Source organism: Hibiscus syriacus, unplaced genomic scaffold (assembly GCF_006381635.1).
Source record: "Hibiscus syriacus cultivar Baekdansim isolate YM2019G1 unplaced genomic scaffold, ASM638163v2 tig00116970_pilon, whole genome shotgun sequence".
Taxonomy (NCBI): domain Eukaryota; kingdom Viridiplantae; phylum Streptophyta; class Magnoliopsida; order Malvales; family Malvaceae; genus Hibiscus; species Hibiscus syriacus.
The window spans coordinates 1,949,774-1,959,286 of NW_024063494.1; the positions used below are offsets into that span (position 1 = coordinate 1,949,774).

A 9,513-nucleotide genomic window follows, 5' to 3' on the forward strand; every position below is an offset into this window, starting at 1 on the left:
GTTTTGGCCAGGCTTAATTTATTTCTTAAGGTCAATTGAGCCGAATAAAAGTTCTACAAAAACAATAAACATACCAAGTTAGATATACCAAAAACTACACTGTGAAGATATACCAAGAACAATAAACATTAAGAGTAGTAGTTTATTCTTCAAACTTAAATTTGCAACACTGTGAATTTAGTATTTGTCTTTGTTTTTTTGTTGAAGTAATGCAATTCATTCAAGTTTCAATTTGCAGAAGAAAATATTTTCTGAAACTTAAAATCGCAACACGAAAAATGAAAATCGTAACACGAAAATGACTATCGCAACGCGAATTTGACTATCGCAACGTGAAATGAAAATCGCAACGCGAAACTAAAATTGCATTGCGATTCTGTCGTTGCGATTTTCATTTCGCGTTGCGATTCTCGGTTTCAAATACTAAAATTGAAACTTGAATAGATTGCATTACTTCAACCAAAAGACAAAACAAAGACAAATACTAAATTCACAGGGTTTAAATACTAAACAGTTTAGCAGTATTGGCAGCAATCGAATGAATTTAATAAGCAATCTAATTGAAATGGTTAATCTATTATTGAAATTACCAGTAAACTTATCATCAATTTCAATATGAAAAACCTAATAATAATGCAAAAATTTCAAAATAAAAATAATTAAAAAAACTAACCCTCGGTGGTTGATTTGGTTGATTTTCCATTTCTGACCGTGAATGATTGTGAGGGTGGCTTTGAGAGATGGAGATAGACGGATTTCGCAGGAGATGGGGACGGATGTCGCCTTAGAGAGTGAGAGATGGAGATGGAACTGAGTTGTGATTTAAGGTTTTAGGTTATGAGTTGCGATTACGGGATATACTATGGACGGTTCAGTGTTCCGATATATTAATATTCGTGTTTGGAATTTGAAAAAAAAATACGCTATGCGATAATAATGGCGCTTTGAAAATCGCATTGTGATAGTCAGCATCGCGTTGCGACAGTCAGAATCGCGTTGCGATAGTCAGAATCTCGTTGCGATAGTCAGAATCGCATTACGATAGTCATAATCGCATTGCGATTTACATATTCGCATTGCGATAGTCGGAAAATCGCAACGCGAATTTGGAAAATCGCAATGCGATAGTCAGAATCGCGTTGCGAATCTGGAAACTGATTTGCGATACCGGAGGTCGCGTTGCGAATTATCGATCGCATTGCGATTTAGTTGGTCATTTTGGCAAATTCAAAAAAATGGTTAAAATCGTATATTATAAGGCATTTTTGGTCACTGAGGTTATTTTCTCATATCAATAATTGAACTTAATTCACTTTAAGATAGAACATGTGAGTGAGGTAGGTGTAGGTTCTGTAATTGGTATTATGTCTTTTTCATAACCACCTAGTAATTTGATAAATATATATATCCTTTTGGAATGAAGCTTCTTCCATTTCCTTTATTATTAATTATTAAATTTGATTTTATTATTTTATCATCTTCTATATTATATGTACACATAAAAAATAATTATTTGATGAACTTATGATAAAAATTTTAATTTTATAATTTTCACACTTTAATAAGGATGATAATGAGTTGAGATCATCAGATTTACGTTCAATCCAACTTGAATTTAGGAAGAATTAATTCGACTCATATCTGATTTAAATATTTAAAGATAAAAATTTATATTCGACCTAGCTCAGCATAACTATAAAAATTATTATTTTTATTTAGAAAATAAGGATGTATTTGAAAAATATAAAAAGAAAGTATTATAAAAATTATTCCTATATATACAAAGCAAAATTATAATATTATCTCAGATCAGTTCGATCGAAGATTTTTTTATCTTAAGCCCGAACACACCCCCATCGTTCAAAAAATCTGACCAAATTCAACCCTATTTTTCACAATCAAACCTCACCTAAACAGTGGCCAAACTTGGTGATAGAGCTTGTGAGACAATTTGAAATTTTAAAAAATTCAGATGTTTAAATTATAATTTTAAATTTTTTGAAGGGTTCAGTTTATATTTTTTTTTCAAAAAAAATTAGGTATTGAAATTTTGAGAGGTTTAATGAAAATTTTATAAAAAACCTATGGGAGAGATTTAATTAAGAATGTTAAAAAAAATTAAAAATTAATATGAATTTTTAAATTTTTGTGTCAACCCTATTTTTCACAACCAAACCTCACCTAAACAGTGGCAAAACTTGGTAATAGAGTTTGTGAGACAATTTGAAATTTTAAAAAATTCAGATGTTTAAATTATAATTTTAAATTTTTTGAAGGGTTCAGTTTATATTTTTTTCAAAAAAAATTAGGTATTGAAATTTTGAGAGGTTTAATGAAAATTTAAAAAAAAACCTATGGGAGAGATTTAATTAAGAATGTTAAAAAAATTAAAAATTAATATGAATTTTAAAAATTTTGTGGGAGCCAAATTAAATATTTAAAATATTTAAAAATCTAAACTATAATTTTTTTAATTTTTTGGGACCATGACCCCCAAGTCTTCATTATCTTCTGCCACTGCACCAAAATATGAACTTAAATAAATCCGTAGAATTCGAGTAAAATAACCATCCTTATATCTCATTGTCATGATCAATTAAAAAGTCATTAATTACATTAATTACCCCTCTAACCCTAACATATAATAGACCAATCCAAATACAATTGCACGAAATTTTTCTTTAGATCCTTCTGTAAAAGTCAGAGATTTTTTTTATTTTTTTAAAATAAGTCAGAGATTTTTAATACACGAAATGTTGTTAATAGTTTTAATTATACGCTAATGTCATTTTCATATCCAATTTTAGATAAATTGTATGCGTTTTAGATTTAAAAAATAGTTTTGTATATCTATATATAGCTTCTTCCACTAGCTTTCAAATAAAAATTGTAAATATACACTATAAAGGGTTGAGAATATAATTAAAAATTAATAAAAAAATGTTTTCAGTCCCTCTCTCATAAAGCATCTTTTTTTATTTTACCCTATGCTAAAAATATATAACAAACTCCTATAATGCACAAGGAATTAATAATCAAAATATATTTAGATTTTTTTGGTATAATTACTTATTAATATTAATATGGATCATGTGCTGCAGAGATAAAGACGACCTTCCCAATCTAATTTTTTCCATTCGTAAACATCAGGATACGAACCTCTGACCTTACTTAAGGGATGGAGTGTTTCATCCCATTAAACCGACTGGTTGTTGATCAAATATATTTATTTAAATTAACATAAATTTAGATACTCTATATGTGATAGAATATTAATAACGATAAATGAATTTGAATAAAATCTACATATACAGAGACAAAACTAGGATTATCTATTGAAAGAGTTAATTGTTTAAGTTTCAAATAATAGATACTTATTATGTATTTAATTTAAAAAATTATAATGAGAAAACTCTAGTTTTACTTAAGTTTAAATTAATAGGGACCTAAAATATTATTAGACCAAAAATTTTAAGAGGGCAAAAATCCCCGCTCTCCATGGACCTTCAATCTTGCATATATGAAATGACTTAAACTATAATAAAAAAGAACTTATACATAATTTACATGTGAATGAACTCGAACATAAATTTTTAAAATTCTCAAAATCTTCAAAATTAAATAAAATTTTAATACAACTTATAAAATATTCAGACCTTGATTTCTGAATAAAATTATATTGCGTGTTTAAATACGTTTGAACATATATAAAAAAAATTAAAAAATCAATTAAAAGACTTGAAAAAAATAAATACGAATAAATCTAATTATATCGATAAATGAACTACGAAAGTAGATTACGCATACCTATTTCTATAAATGACCTTATATTTTAATGACCTCAATAAACATGAAAGTAAAACCCATACACTTCCATTAAATGTGCGGTTAACGTGACTGAGATCAGAAAAGAAAGATTCTTTGGTCCGTGACCACACTATAATTTTAACTTTCCTTTTCTAAATTTGTATAATTATGATCTTAGTCCCTCTACTTTAATTTGATATGATTTAATCCTTTCACTTTTGTAGTGTTATCGATAGGTCTAATTAGATAACAACATTAGTTGATGTTGCTAAAGCAATGACTTGATTCCCTCTACAAATATAGAGTCACGTGAAAATTCAATCGATTATATTTAATCAATTATAAATTTATACGTCAGTCAAATACTTAAGATTTTTTTATGAAGACGAAAAATTGCCTTAACGATAGTGTCAGAAATTTGAACTAGTACCAACATTATAATAGTTGAGAGGGTCAAATTATATTAAATTAAAGTATAGGGACTGAGTCTTAAATGTTATCATAATAAAGGGACTAAAATCAAAATTAAACCTTTAATAACTTTTTTTCCCCTTTTAAAGCCGCAGTAGCTCTGGAAAATAGTCTTAATTTTAGGTATGGTATGCATAAATCGGTCATGAATAAAATACATTTTAAAAATTTAAAAATTATAAAATATTTATTATTAACAAAATAGTGTTTTATTAAAGATTAATTATAAATTTATATTAATATTTCTTTCCCACTATATACATAACGGCTTTAAGCCATCACACACCAAAACAAGCTTCTCAAGTTTCAAACATGTCTAAAAGACTAACACTTCTCCAACTTCTTCTCCTTGTTATCCTCTCCATTTCTTCGACGGAGTCTCTGCGACCGCCGTTTGCATGCGACCCGAGAAATGGCATGACGAGGGGTTTGCGGTTCTGTCGGACGAATTTGCCGATTCACGTGAGGGTTAGGGACTTGTTGGGGAGGTTGACGTTGCAGGAGAAGACCAGATTTTTGGTTAACAATGCGATAGCCGTGCCGAGGCTCGGGATTCAGGGGTACGAGTGGTGGTCCGAGGCTCTTCATGGGGTGTCCAATTTCGGTCCGGGGACCAAGTTCGGCGGTTCATTCCCGGGTGCTACTAGTTTCCCTCAAGATCACCACCGCAGCTTCGTTCAACGAATCACTCTGGGAGCAAATCGGGCGGGTAAAATTTTACACTTATTTAAAACCGTTAAATATCATTTTATTTGTAAAAATAATACGAATGAATTGAATTAAATTCTATTTCGTCACCACCTTTCACTTTTTAGACCATGCTGGGAAGTGGTTTATTTTATTAAATGAAAAAAAGAACATATTACCAAAACAAGGGTCACCCACCCCATGCCACTTTGTTAGTTTAATTCTTTAACTCATGTGCCCATAACTTTGGATAAAAATAGAATGAAGACAATATAAAATTAACTTCATCTCATTCATATTTTAATTTCAAAAATTATGCTTTTGAGAAATTTTTTGTAATTTATTATAGGTTTAATGATCACTTTTGTCCATGTAGTAGACCAAATTTATTATTTTTGCTCATAAATATTTTCGCATCAATTTAGTCTTCAAATTTGTTTAATTGAATCATTTTATAACTTAACCCTAACTTAAAACACTAACCAATAGTAAATATTTTAAACATTGATGCAATTGAGCAACTTAGGGTTAAATTGATGTGAAATACCATAAGAGCGAAAATGATAAATTGTGTCTACTACAGGGGGAAAGTGACACTTAAACCTTTATTATAAATTTATATTTATTACGTTAATTTTATTTAAAATATTCGATTAATAAATTAAATATCAATAATTATATAAAATTTAATAATTATTCCTGAATTGGTAAGCTTTCATTTTCCTATTTTACTAACTTTATTCATATCTATTTTCTCTATAAATTGGAGTACAATCTAAAGAAAGAAAGTTTTCAAAACCAACATTTATAACATCAAAAAATAGTAAAATAATGGGTGGAAAATAAATTACTATTATCATTAATTGCAAAAAATAGTGAAATTAGCTTAGCTAGTAACTAGCATTGTACAAAGTAGAAACTAATATAACGGTGGGGGGATTGAAAGTGACTTCAAAGGGTTGGTGTAGTATTTTTGGAGACCAACTTGCAAACGAATTAATTTGCGTATGCATCTTACCTTTCCCTAATTTCAACAAAAAATAATAATAATAATAATAATAATAAATAGAAGTTTTATAATTAATAAATATATTTTGAAAATTCAGATTTAATTCGTTTACATACTCATTCTTATTATTTACTTGAGAAAAATGTACTTAAGCTCACTCGAATTTATATTCTCTTGAAATCTTTATTAAATCGGAGTTCGAAATAACTTTAATAGATCTCTTCATCATTTGAGTCTAGAAACGAGTTCGGAAAAAAAAATTCCGAACCAAGCTTACATTGATTCAAATAGATTTAGGGTTTATTAATTCGTGGAATATAAACTTTGATATTTAGAATTAGACTGTAACTAAATAAAATTAAATTAACAATGATAATTTCATGTTAATAATATTACATTGTACTATTGGGATGGTTGCAGGTGGCTTCCGATGAAGCAAGAGCAATGTACAATGGAGGAATGGCTGGTTTGACATATTGGAGTCCCAACGTGAACATATTTCGTGACCCGCGATGGGGTCGAGGCCAAGAAACTCCCGGCGAAGACCCGGTTCTTGCCGGTAAATATGCCGCCAGCTATGTCCGGGGCCTCCAGAGTGCTGTCGGGAACCACCTAAAAGTCGCCGCCTGTTGCAAACACTACACTGCTTATGATCTCGATAATTGGAAGGGCGTGGACCGATACCATTTCAATGCCAGGGTAATCTGAGTTCAAATCCCACACTTGAATTTGAGTTCGAATCGAAATTTGAATATCAATATTTGCGACGCTTTATGCAGGTTAGTAAACAAGACCTGGTGGATACATATGATGTGCCATTCAAAGCTTGTGTGGTGGAAGGAAAAGTTGCTAGTGTGATGTGTTCTTACAATCAAGTGAATGGCAAGCCCACTTGTGCCGATCCGGACATACTCAAGGGCACGATTCGAGGCCAATGGCACCTCAATGGGTTCGTTCCGATCAACTTAACCGAAAAAAATCTTTGTTTGAGGCATTTAAGTTTGTTTATCTGATGTTTTGTTTCATTATTTTTGTGTTGTTTCCATTAGGTATATTGTATCAGATTGTGATTCAGTTGGTGTAATGTATGACACTCAGCATTTCACTGCTACACCAGAAGAGTATGCTGCAGCTACTATCAAAGCAGGTCAGACCCACCTTCAAAATACCGGGATTATATCCAACCCGACTCGTTATTCGATTTTTTACGGTCTTGGATATTCGGTTTGCAGGTTTGGATTTGGATTGCGGGCCATTCTTGGCAGTCTATACGGACCAGGCAATAAGGAGGGGCTTGTTAGCTGAGGCTGATGTTGACATGGCTCTAGCCAACACCATGACAGTCCAAATGAGGCTCGGCATGTTTGACGGCGAGCCATCGGCTCAACCGTACGGACACTTGGGTCCGAAACATGTGTGCACTCTGGCTCATAAACAACTTGCTCTCGAGGCTGCTCGACAGGGCATAGTTTTGCTAAAGAACTCTGGGCCTTTGCCGTTGTCCACTTCGCATCATCAGACCATCGCGGTTATTGGACCCAATTCTGATGTCACTGAAACAATGATAGGAAACTATGCAGGTAAACTGCTCGTGCTCTTAGTCTATATTACTCGGATTCGAGTACAAGTATCGGGTATAAGAACATGTTTGATGCAGGAGTGGCATGCGGTTACACGAGTCCCTTGCAAGGCATTTCGAGATATGCTAGGACTATTCATCAGGCAGGCTGTTCAAATGTTGCTTGTAAAGCAAACAATCTCTTCGGAGCTGCGGAGGCTGCTGCTCGCCAGGCCAATGGGACGGTGCTTGTAATGGGGCTCGACCAATCAATGGAAGCAGAATTTAGGGACAGGGAAGGGCTGCTCTTGCCAGGACACCAACAAGAGCTGGTTTCCAGGGTGGCTCGAGCCTCCAGGGGCCCTACAGTTTTGGTTTTGACGTCAGGTGGCCCGATCGACGTCTCGTTTGCCAAGAACGACCGTCGAATAAGCGCCATTTTATGGGCTGGTTATCCTGGTCAAGCTGGAGGAGCAGCAATTGCAGATGTTTTATTTGGAACAACAAATCCAGGTAACTTGATCAAGATTTATTCAATTTGGTTCACTTGTTCGATGTCGAGTTTTTCGAACTTTTTCCAAGCTAATTCGATGGTATTGCACAGGGGGAAAGCTGCCAATGACATGGTATCCGCAATCTTACATAGCTAAAGTGCCGATGACGAACATGGGAATGCGACCATCCAGAGGCTATCCCGGAAGAACCTACCGATTCTACAAAGGACCGGTTGTGTTTCCGTTCGGTCATGGCCTGAGCTATACACACTTCAAACAATCTTTAGCCATTGCTCCAACTGAGCTCCCAGTGCTTATTAACACTAATCTCTTTGCCACCAAAAACTACTCAACAGTATCAAGCAATGCCATCAGGGTGGAACATGCCAAATGCGACTCACTCTCATTACCTCTCCACATCGATGTCGAAAACACCGGCAATATGGATGCAACTCACACTTTACTCATTTTCTCCGAACCACCTGCCACCATAAAATGGTCCCCGGACAAGCAATTGATAGGTTTTCGCAAAGTTCATGTCTCCGCCAGATCGGTACAACAAGTCCATATCGACATTCATGCATGCGAGCACCTTAGCATTATCGATGAATTCGGGATTCGATGGATTCCGATGGGTGCACATAGTTTACATATTGGAGATCTGAAGCATTCTATTTCTCTCCAAGCAAAATTGGAGGGCACTAAGAATTAGATAACTTTAGGAGATTGTAGGGCACCATAGCCCTAAACTAAGGCAATTATTATTGCTACTTCATATAGTGAGAGTTCCACTGCATTTCCAAAGGGGGAAAAGTGGTCAAATTGTAGTTCTTAGGCATTGAGTCTTCAATCTATAATTGTTTTTTTTAAATGCAAAGATTGATTGAAATAGGCTTTGGTCCAATGATGCTTATAGTCCTTGCACTCTTCACAAATTTGAAATTTAATCTATTTACTTTTAATCAATTGAGTCCATGTATATTCTTATTTGGTATTCGAATTCGATTGATAACACTATCAATTTTTTTTTGTTAAAATCGATTATTTGATATTTTAAAAAATAAAAAATGCAACAACGTTGTCAATATTACATGTGGAAGGTTATATAAACAAATAAAAATATTGAATCTAACGTTATAAAATAATATAATCAATAATCGAAGCGTTTGAGGTTGCATTAATATTGGAAAACAAAGAAATAAAAAATAATAATTTGGTTTTTTTTTGAATAATCTCAAAGTGTTTTTGATTAATTTCATCTCAAAAGTTAATATATGAAGGTGAATTAAAATTAAATAAAAATATTTAACATGTATTTACATATTATATTACAGAATAAAAAGGAAAAAAATAACTCTTATTTATTGTATTTAAAAAAATAAAGAGACTAAATTTGAAATGTGTGAAAAATACAAGGGTTGAGATGAGGATTGGACATAAAAGTGGTTATGCAAGGCAACCAAATTCTATGGGCATTTGTCAATGTC

General features: G+C 32.7%; 1 pseudogene; it reads left to right on the forward strand.

Moving 5' to 3' along the window:
- The first annotated feature begins 4,581 nt into the window (after positions 1–4,581).
- LOC120191529 lies at positions 4,582–8,822 on the forward strand (annotated as a pseudogene).
- Positions 8,823–9,513: the final 691 nt, after the last annotated feature.